We start from the raw sequence: 9,483 nt of genomic DNA on the forward strand, positions 1-9,483 counted from the left end.
TAATTAAGTTCATCTTATGAACTCCCACTCAGATAGACATCCCTCTAGTCATCTAAGTGATACATGATCCGAGTCAACTAGGCCGTGTCCGATCATCACGTGAGACGGACTAGTCATCATCGGTGAACATCTTCATGTTGATCGTATCCACTATATGACTCATGTTCGACCTTTCGGTCTCTTGTGTTCCGAGGCCATGTCTGTACATGCTAGGCTCGTCAAGTCAACCTAAGTGTTTCGCGTGTGTAAATCTGGCTTACACCCGTTGTATGTGAACGTTAGAATCTATCACACCCGATCATCACGTGGTGCTTCGAAACAACAAACTTTCGCAACGGTGCACAGTTAGGGGGAACACTTTCTTGAAATTATTATGAGGGATCATCTTATTTACTACCGTCGTTCTAAGCAAATAAGATGCATAAACATGATAAACATCACATGCAATCAAAAAGTGACATGATATGGCCAATATCATTTTGCTCCTTCTGATCTCCATCTTCGGGGCTTGATGATCATCATCGTCACCGGCATGACACCATGATCTCCATCATCGTGTCTCCATGAAGTTGTCTCACCAACTATTACTTCTACTACTATGACTAACGGTTTAGAAATGAAGTAAAGTAATTACATGGCGTTATTCAGTGACACGCAGGTCATACAATAAATAAAGACAACTCCTATGGCTCCTGCCGGTTGCCATACTCATCGACATGCAAGTCGTGATTCATATTACAAGAACATGATCAATCTCATACATCACATATCATTCATCAAATTCTTTTGGCCATATCACATCACATAGAAAACCCTGCAAAAGCAAGTTAGACGTCCTCTAATTGTTGTTTGCATGTTTTATGTGGCTGCTATGGGTTTCTAGCAAGAACGTTTCTTACCTACACAAAAGCCACAACATGATATGCCAATTGCTATTTACCCTTCATAAGGACCCTTTTCATCGAATCCGATCTGACTAAAGTGGGAGAGAGTGGCACCCACTAGCCACCTTATGCAACAAGTGCATGTCAGTCGGTGGAACCTGCCTCACGTAACTGTACGTGTAAGGTCGGTCCGGGCCGCTTCATCCCACAATACCGTCGAAACAAGATTAGACTAGTAACGGTAAGCATATTGAACAAAATCAACGCCCACAACAACTTGGGTTCTACTCGTGCATAGAAACTACGCATAGACCTAGCTCATGATGCCACTGTTGGGGAACGTAGCAGAAATTCAAAATTTTCTACGCATCACCAAGATCAATCTATGGAGTAATCTAGCAACGAGGGGAAGGGGAGTGCATCTACATACCCTTGTAGATCGCTAAGCGGAAGCGTTGCAAGAACGCGGATGAGGTAGTCGTACTCGTGGCGATTCAGATCGCGGTTGATTCCGATCTAAGCACCGAACAACGGCGCCTCCGCGTTCAACACACGTGCAGCCCGGTGACGTCTCCCATGCCTTGATCCAGCAAGGAGAGAGGGAGAGGTTGGGGAAGACTCCGTCCAGCAGCAGCACGACGGCATGGTGGTGGTGGAGGAGCGCGGTACTCCAGCAGGGCTTCGCTAAGCACTACAAGAGACGAGGAGGGAGAGAGGTAGGGCTGCGCCTTGAGAGAGAGAGAGACTCGTGTGTTGGGCAGCCCCAAAACCTCCACTATATATAGGGGGAAGGGGGAGGGGGAGGCTCCCTAGGGTTTCCCCTAGGGGGGGGGCGGCGGCCAGGGAAGATGGGATCTACCCTTTGGGTGACTTGGCCCCCAAGCCAGGAGGTGGGAACCCTAGATGGGGCGCCCCAAACCCCCAGGTCACGTGGGAATAGGTGAGGGGGGCGCACAATCCCTTAGTGGGCTGGTTTGACCCCTCCCCTTGGCCCATGAAGCCCCCCCAACACTTGCCGGGGCTCCCAAAACACCTTTCGGTCATGCTGGTCATCACCCGGTACCTCCGGAACACTTCCGGACTCCAAAACCCTTCGTCCAATATATCAATCTTCACCTCCGGACCATTCCGGGACTCCTCGTGACATCTGGGATCTCATCCGGGACTCCGAACAACATTCGGTAACCGCGTACATACCTTCCCTATAACCCTAGCGTCATCGAACCTTAAGTGTGTAGACCCTACGGGTTCGGGAACCATGCAGACATGACCGAGACAACTCTCCAGCCAATAACCAACAGCGTGATATGGATACCCATGTTGGCTCCCACATGTTCCATGATGATCTCATCGGATGAACCACGATGTCAAGGATTCAATCAATCCCGTATACAATTCCCTTTGTCTACCGGTATAGTACTTGCCTGAGATTCGATCGTCGGTATGCCGATACCTTGTTCAATCTCGTTACCGTCAAGTCTCTTTACTCGTTCCGTAACACATCATCCCGCGATCAACTCCTTGATCACATTGTGCACATTATGATGATGTCCTACCGAGTGGGCCTAGAGATACCTCTCCGTCACACAGAGTGACAAATCCCAGTCTCGATTCTTGCCAACCCAATAGACACTTTCGGAGATACCCGTAGTGCACCCTTATAGCCACCCAGTTACGTTGTGACGTTTGGTACACCCAAAGCATTCCTATGGTATCCAGGAGTTGCACAATCTTATGGTCTAAGGAAAAGATACTTGACATTTAGAAAAGCTTTAGCATACGAACTACACGATCTTGTGCTAGGCTTAGGATTGGGTCTTGTCCATCACATCATTCTCCTAATTATGTGATCCCGTTATCAATGACATCCAATGTTCATGGTCAGGAAACCATGATCATCTGTTGATCAACGAGCTAGTCAACTAGAGGCTCACTAGGGACATGTTGTGGTCTATGTATTCACACATGTATTGTGGTTTCCGGTCAATACAATTATAGCATGAATAATAGACAATTATCATGAACAAGGAAATACAATAATAACCATTTTATTATTGCCTCTAGGGCATATTTCCAACAGCGCAGAGTGCGCAATGTATTGTTGCTAGAAAGCGATGAGCCGGCCACATATGCTGAAGCGATGGTGAGCCAAGATTCCGAGGCATGGCTGGAGGCCATGAGATCCGAGTTAAAGTCCATGGATGAGAATCAAGTCTGGGACTTGGTTGATCCGCCGCCTGGCGTAACAGCCATTGGTTGCAAATGGGTCTTTAAGAAGAAAACCGATGTGGATGGAAATGTTCAGATCCACAAAGCTCGGCTTGTCGCTAAAGGTTATGGACAAGTTCAAGGAATTGACTACGACGAGACTTACTCGCCGGTAGCGATGCTCAAATCGGTGAGGATCATACTAGCTATAGCTGCATATTTCGATTACGAGATATGGCAGATGGATGTCAAAACGGCTTTCCTTCATGGAAATTTAACCAAGGACGTGTATATGATACAACCCGAGGGTTTTGTCGATCCGACTAGCACTAGTAAGGTATGCAAGCTCAAGAGATACATTTATGGGTTGAAGCAAGCATCTCAGAGTTGGAACATTCGTTTTGATGAGGTCGTCACTAGTCTCGGTTTCATCAAAAGCGAAGAGGACTCTTGTTTATACAAGAAGTTAAGTGGGAGCTCGATAGTGTTTTTGATCTTGTATGTGGATGACATATTGTTGATCGGGAACAATGTTTCAATGCTAAACTCGGTCAAGGAATCATTGAATAGCAAGTTTTTGATGAAAGACCTTGGTGAGGCAGTGTATATTTTAGGCATTAAGATCTATAGAGATAGATTGAGAAGGCTGCTCGGCTTAAGCCAGAGCACGTACATAGATAAAGTGTTGAAGCAGTTCAACATGAGTGAGGCGAAGAAAGGGTTCTTGCCACTCTCACATGGTATAAGGCTAAGCGAGACTCAGAGTCCTTCGACATCTGATGAGCGAAGCAGGATGAGTAGGATTTCGTATGCCTCGGCAATCGGATCCATCATGTATGCCATGATATGTACAAGGCCTGATGTTGCTTTTGCAATAAGCCTAACAACTAGATACCAGGCCAACCCAGGTGAGAGTCACTGGGCAGCGGTGAAGACTATTTTGAAGTACCTGAAAATGACTAAAGAGATGTTCCTAGTTTATGGAGGTGAGGAAGAGACCTTACGTAAGGGGTTACGTCGATGCTAGTTTCCAAACCGACAGAGATGATTGTCGATCACAGTCTGGATTCGTGTACGTCCTGAATGGAGGAGCAGTGCACTGGATGAGTTCCAAGCAGGATACGGTGGCCGATTCTACCACAGAAGCCGAATACATTGCGGCTTGTGAAGCTGCAAAGGAAGGTGTTTGGATCCAGCATTTTCTGGATGATCTTGGTATTTTCCCAGTCTCGGTGAAACCGTTGGACCTTTATTGTGATAATTCTGGTGCCATCGCACAAGCCAAGGAGCCGGGGAATCACCATAAGGTCAGACATATAGATTGGAAATATCACCTGATACGAGAGATCGTAAAGAATGGTGATGTATAGTTATGCAAGATTCACACGGATGCAAATGTTGCAGATCCGTTGACTAAGCCGCTTCCACAACCCAAGCATGAGGGGCATGTTAGAGCTATGGGCATTCGATGTCTATTTGATTGACTCTAGTGCAAGTGGGAGACTGTTGGAGATATGCCCTAGAGGCAATCATGTATGATGATATTTCCTATGTGTTTATGAATAAAGATAGTCCTTGGACATTATCAATGATGTGTATCAGCAAGTACGTGACTTGTTTGTGGGACTATGCATTGTATGATGACTGTCCTAAAAGGTCCCTAGTCGAAAGGGCTGTGTGGACGCGTAGCCGATTAGACTAGCATATGACATGGTCGATGGCTTGGTCTCACTAGCCATGGAGCATTGGATGCTAACTGGATAATATGGACTTGGAAAGGTCTGGTCGGATTCGACATAGTTGGATCCGAGTCGAGATAAGGTCCGAGTCGGACAGACCCAACTATGAGACGCAACGATATGTCATCTGTGAGTCTCTAGTACAACATACGTTCTATGTCCTAAGACCTGAGCTGGCACATGTACTCGGGATGGTGACAGACTTGCTTTGGGCCGACCAAATGCTACTCCGTGACTGAGTAGTTACAAAGGTAGGTTTCGGGTATGTCCAGTCCCATGCTGTGAGACATGGTCAAGCAAGATGGGATTTGCCCCTCCGATCAGGAGAGATATACTCTGGGCCCCTCGTGTGATCCGACCAGGATAAGCATGGCCATGCGACAAGGATTATGAGATAATCCGGGTAGTGGTCGGGATCATTGGAACGAGAAAGAGGTCGGGCTAGCACAAGGATGACAATCTCGCCTTGAGCCCGACAACATATATCGTGTGGCAAAGGGAACAGAAGTGTGACACGTTGTATAGGTTCGTCTAACCAGCTTCATAGTCTGCTTGATGGTCGGCATGCCTTGCTAGAGGCCGCTACCAACCGTGCAGGTCGGAGGTGATCTGAACTGTGACCAAGCCGACTTGAACCTAAGGGGTCGCGCCCTTAAGGGAAGGAACCTATGAGGTTGGTTCGTAGGACACTGGTCGGATGTGATCCGAACTGGACTAGGAACGTGACTGAGTAGACTTTGGGCTTTAGGGTCCGTGCGAGGCCCAAGTGTTGAGCCCGCGACGGACGCCTATATAAGGTGGAGGTGCGGCACACTTATTCGGTTGATCGCTTCGGCGTTGCGACTAGGGTTTGCATGTGTTGCGAATATCCACCTCCACTCGCCGCCGACTGTATGAACGGACCTAGCAGTCCGCCGCACGGTGTTCCTCCTGCACGCGTGGATACAATTAGAGGCAGTGCACTTGCGCCGCTCCGGCGAACTTGTACGTGGGATCGGACGATCGGCTATTCGAGGGAGATCGGACGAGGAGGAGACGATCCACGCGGACGCGCTGCCCCAACTCTTCTTCCGCTGCACGGCACTGCGCGTCTAGTGGTAACGAACTGTGATCCATCTCCCGTAGCATGTTCCTGTTGTTCTGCGCGTAGGAAATTTTAATTGTAGTCGACGCACCCTACCATAGATCCCAACACTACGGGACCGAGGGCCGGCCATTCACGCACATACGTTGTCGGATGAAGCTCAAGGGTTAGTATGTGTGGGACGGCATGTGCCGATTCTGACTATAGTATCGCTGAATCCAAAAAACTTGTTGAACATCCAGTTATCTCTATCTACATTTGAATTATTGTTGCACTAGGGATATTTGCATGTTATTTATGAATGAATTGTGCCGTTTTCTATAATTATTTTGAGTGGTGCAGTCTTATACAAAAAGGCGGACAGTTAGAGAATAGGGTTGGATGGCTGGCTCCCGCATCAGTGTCCACAGGCTGGTCTGTACCATTCGGCGAACGGATAACGTGACCATTCTTCTCCTATTTGTTTGCTATGATGTTTTGGATTTTTTTTCATTCAACTGGGCTTTTTATTTTTGATTCGTACTTTCCTTTTCGATCCGGATTGTCCGGGATCAGCTAGTTCCAAATCGAGGGAAGCAGAATGAGGGTCTGGATTGTCCGCCACATCAGATCCGATAGCCTGGGCACACGTAGAAAACCAATCATGACCCCGTGCTCTTCTTCCAACTCGGGCGCCGCCACCACCGCAATGGATCTCTCCGGCTACCTTGACCCATCCATGTGCAAAATCTTCGACTTTCTGTCGCAGCTGACACCCACGACCGCCACCGAGATGAATCCAAAGAGCTACAAAATCGCCGCATCAGCAAGAAGGCACGAGACGCCTGCGCGGCAGCGCGAGCGAAAGTTCCTCCTACCCGTACCGCCACCTTGATCTTTCGGGGGTGGAAGGTCAATACTCGTTGGCGCTCAATGCAAAAAAGAAAGAAAGCAAAGAGATGAGCAACATGCACGGCGGAGGAGGACGAGTTGTTGTGCTTGGCATGGTTGAACAAAAGCTTTGATCTATTTCAAGGTTCCGAGCAAAGGGGGAAACCTTTTGGAGAAGGTGCATGAGTTATTTCATGGTATGAAAAACTACACGTTGTTTGAAATAGTAAGTGATTGGAGTGAGAGTTTCTTCCATCATCAGTGGTATGCCATATAAGAAACAATGAACAAATATTGTGCCCCAAATCAAAAACCGTGAGCCAAGTGGCATCATTGTGATCAATTACGTAAGTTTTGCTTCCTACAAAGTTTATCATATGATTTATTTGCTCCATGTTGCAGTTTGTTCATCATGTGATTCGTTTGCTAGCCCGACTTGGCGGTAGCATTGTAGAAGCAAACCAAGAATAAGACATTTACCATGCATCATTGTTGGATCAAGTTGAATGGCCAAAGAAAATGGAGTGAGTTTGCCAATTCACTCAAGACCGCCAACGCAAGTTGCTCGAGCTCCAAAATGGATGAAGATGGTGAAACAAGTGGAGTTTGTGTTGGAGGAGGGCTTGCACTGGCAACCAATGTGCCAAGGTCGAGGGGGAAGAAGTGGAGACCTAGAGGGCAGAGGGCAATGGAGTGGCCAACCAAATGTTGGAGAAGTTGGCAGACACCATGGACAAAAAGAGGTGGTAAATGCCAAAAGAAATGAACTCAAGGAAGAAAAGAAGGATGAGAGGTTCAAAGATTTCATGGAGATGCAGGCAAAGAAGATTGAAATTGAAGAGAAGAGGCTTGCGATTGAGATAATGTGCGAAAAGTCCAAGGTCAAGTGCGTCAAGGCCGGCGACTTGGATGACAGTGGAGTGGTGTGGTTTCGCCATATTGTAGTGGCATCATTGTGCCGCTATGCAAACTTTGATGGGCATCGATTCATTATGTGTGTTGGGTTTTGATTATGAACTTTATTTGAATTGTTGACATGTCGAATTATTTTTCATCCACTTTATCTTCCAATTGTTTTGAGGTGATATATCATCAAATTGTTTTGGATTGTTGCAAAATGTTGAAATTCAACTTAGAAAAAAGGAGGGGGATACATAGAGGATTCTTGGGGCTAACATTAGGTGTTCGGGTGTTGGTCGGGTGTCTTCAAACACGTCTAGATGTATCTGACGACATATGGAGGTGTCCATTTGGGGTTTTGCCTTATAGATGCCCTACGGTGTATCCTTAAAATTATTTTTTACATCATTTGATTTTGTGACTTGTAGGATTTTAAACCATGGAATTTTTTTATTACCACTTTACTGTACATAGGAAAAAAAATTCAACCATGCAACATCTTCATAAAATCGATGAATAGAACACATTTACTTTGAAGATGAGTTTTGATGAGATAGAGAGTAGGACTTTGATACATCTTAAATGTATCTATTTTTTCAAACACTTTTACTATGTTTTCTCCTCTAATTTCCGTATTTTGGCTAAGACACTAATATGACTAATGTTCTTTTTAGCAATACTTGCAATGGTCTTGTCTTCTGTGCAGGAAAACTCCCCGAAATTTCTGAACATTTTTTTGGAAATGCGCTAACATGTTTAGAAAATCCACGGATATTGATTGAAAAATAATGATAATATTTGAAATTGTTAACAAATTTGGAATATTTTTACATTTTTGACTAAAAATTGAAAATGGGAATTTTTTTCAAACTCCAAACATATTTAAAATGGGAATATTTTTTGAATATATGAAGCAATTTTGAAAATAGTATATATATTAAATTCCTAGAACAATTTTTTGATTTTGTAAAAAAAATGAAAACTGGAACGTCTTAAAAAAATCTGAAAGTTTCGAAAAAAAGTTTAATTTTTATAAAATAAAATAAAGAAAAATAATAATATGAAAAGGAAAAAAATAAACCAATGAAAACAATAAAAAGAAATAAAGAGAACAATAACAGACCTGGACTGGTTAGCAAACTTGTAGAAGGTTCACATAACCAGATGCGTCGTACTCTAAATGACTAACCCATCTTCATCGCCACGTCGGCATGGTCTGTTCGTTTATTCACGGTTTGACACTTAATGCATTCTACAGAATTTACCGCGAGGCACAACCACATCTCTTATGAAGGACACTCTAAATGGCTCACCATATTATCAATATAGGTCGTTTCGCATAGGTTTTAAAAACAATGCTTCGTGTTTGTCAAAAAATTATACAATGTAAAAAATGATCGCACCGGTTTTGAAAAAAATGCTTCATATCTGTCAAAAAAATTGAACATTTATTTGAATGATGCTTAACATGTATTCAAAAATGTTCTGAAACATGTATTTGAAAAAATGTTAATATTGTATTTAAAAAAATATAAATGTTTGTAAAAATATTTTTGATGTACACCTAAATAATACAACATGTATAAAAAACTAGATTTCAAAACATATGTTAGTCAAAAATTTAATGATGTATTTGAAAAATATTAAAGTTGTATACAAATGTTTATTATGTACACTAAAAATGCACAATGTCCATGAAAAATGTGGACATGTGTTGAAAATTGGATGAAAAACAAAAAAAGATGAAAATTGGAGAAAAAACAAAATAGCAAGAAAAACTAGGAAGAATTGGAGAAAA

Source organism: Triticum aestivum, chromosome 3B (genome assembly GCF_018294505.1).
Source record: "Triticum aestivum cultivar Chinese Spring chromosome 3B, IWGSC CS RefSeq v2.1, whole genome shotgun sequence".
NCBI lineage: Eukaryota > Viridiplantae > Streptophyta > Magnoliopsida > Poales > Poaceae > Triticum > Triticum aestivum.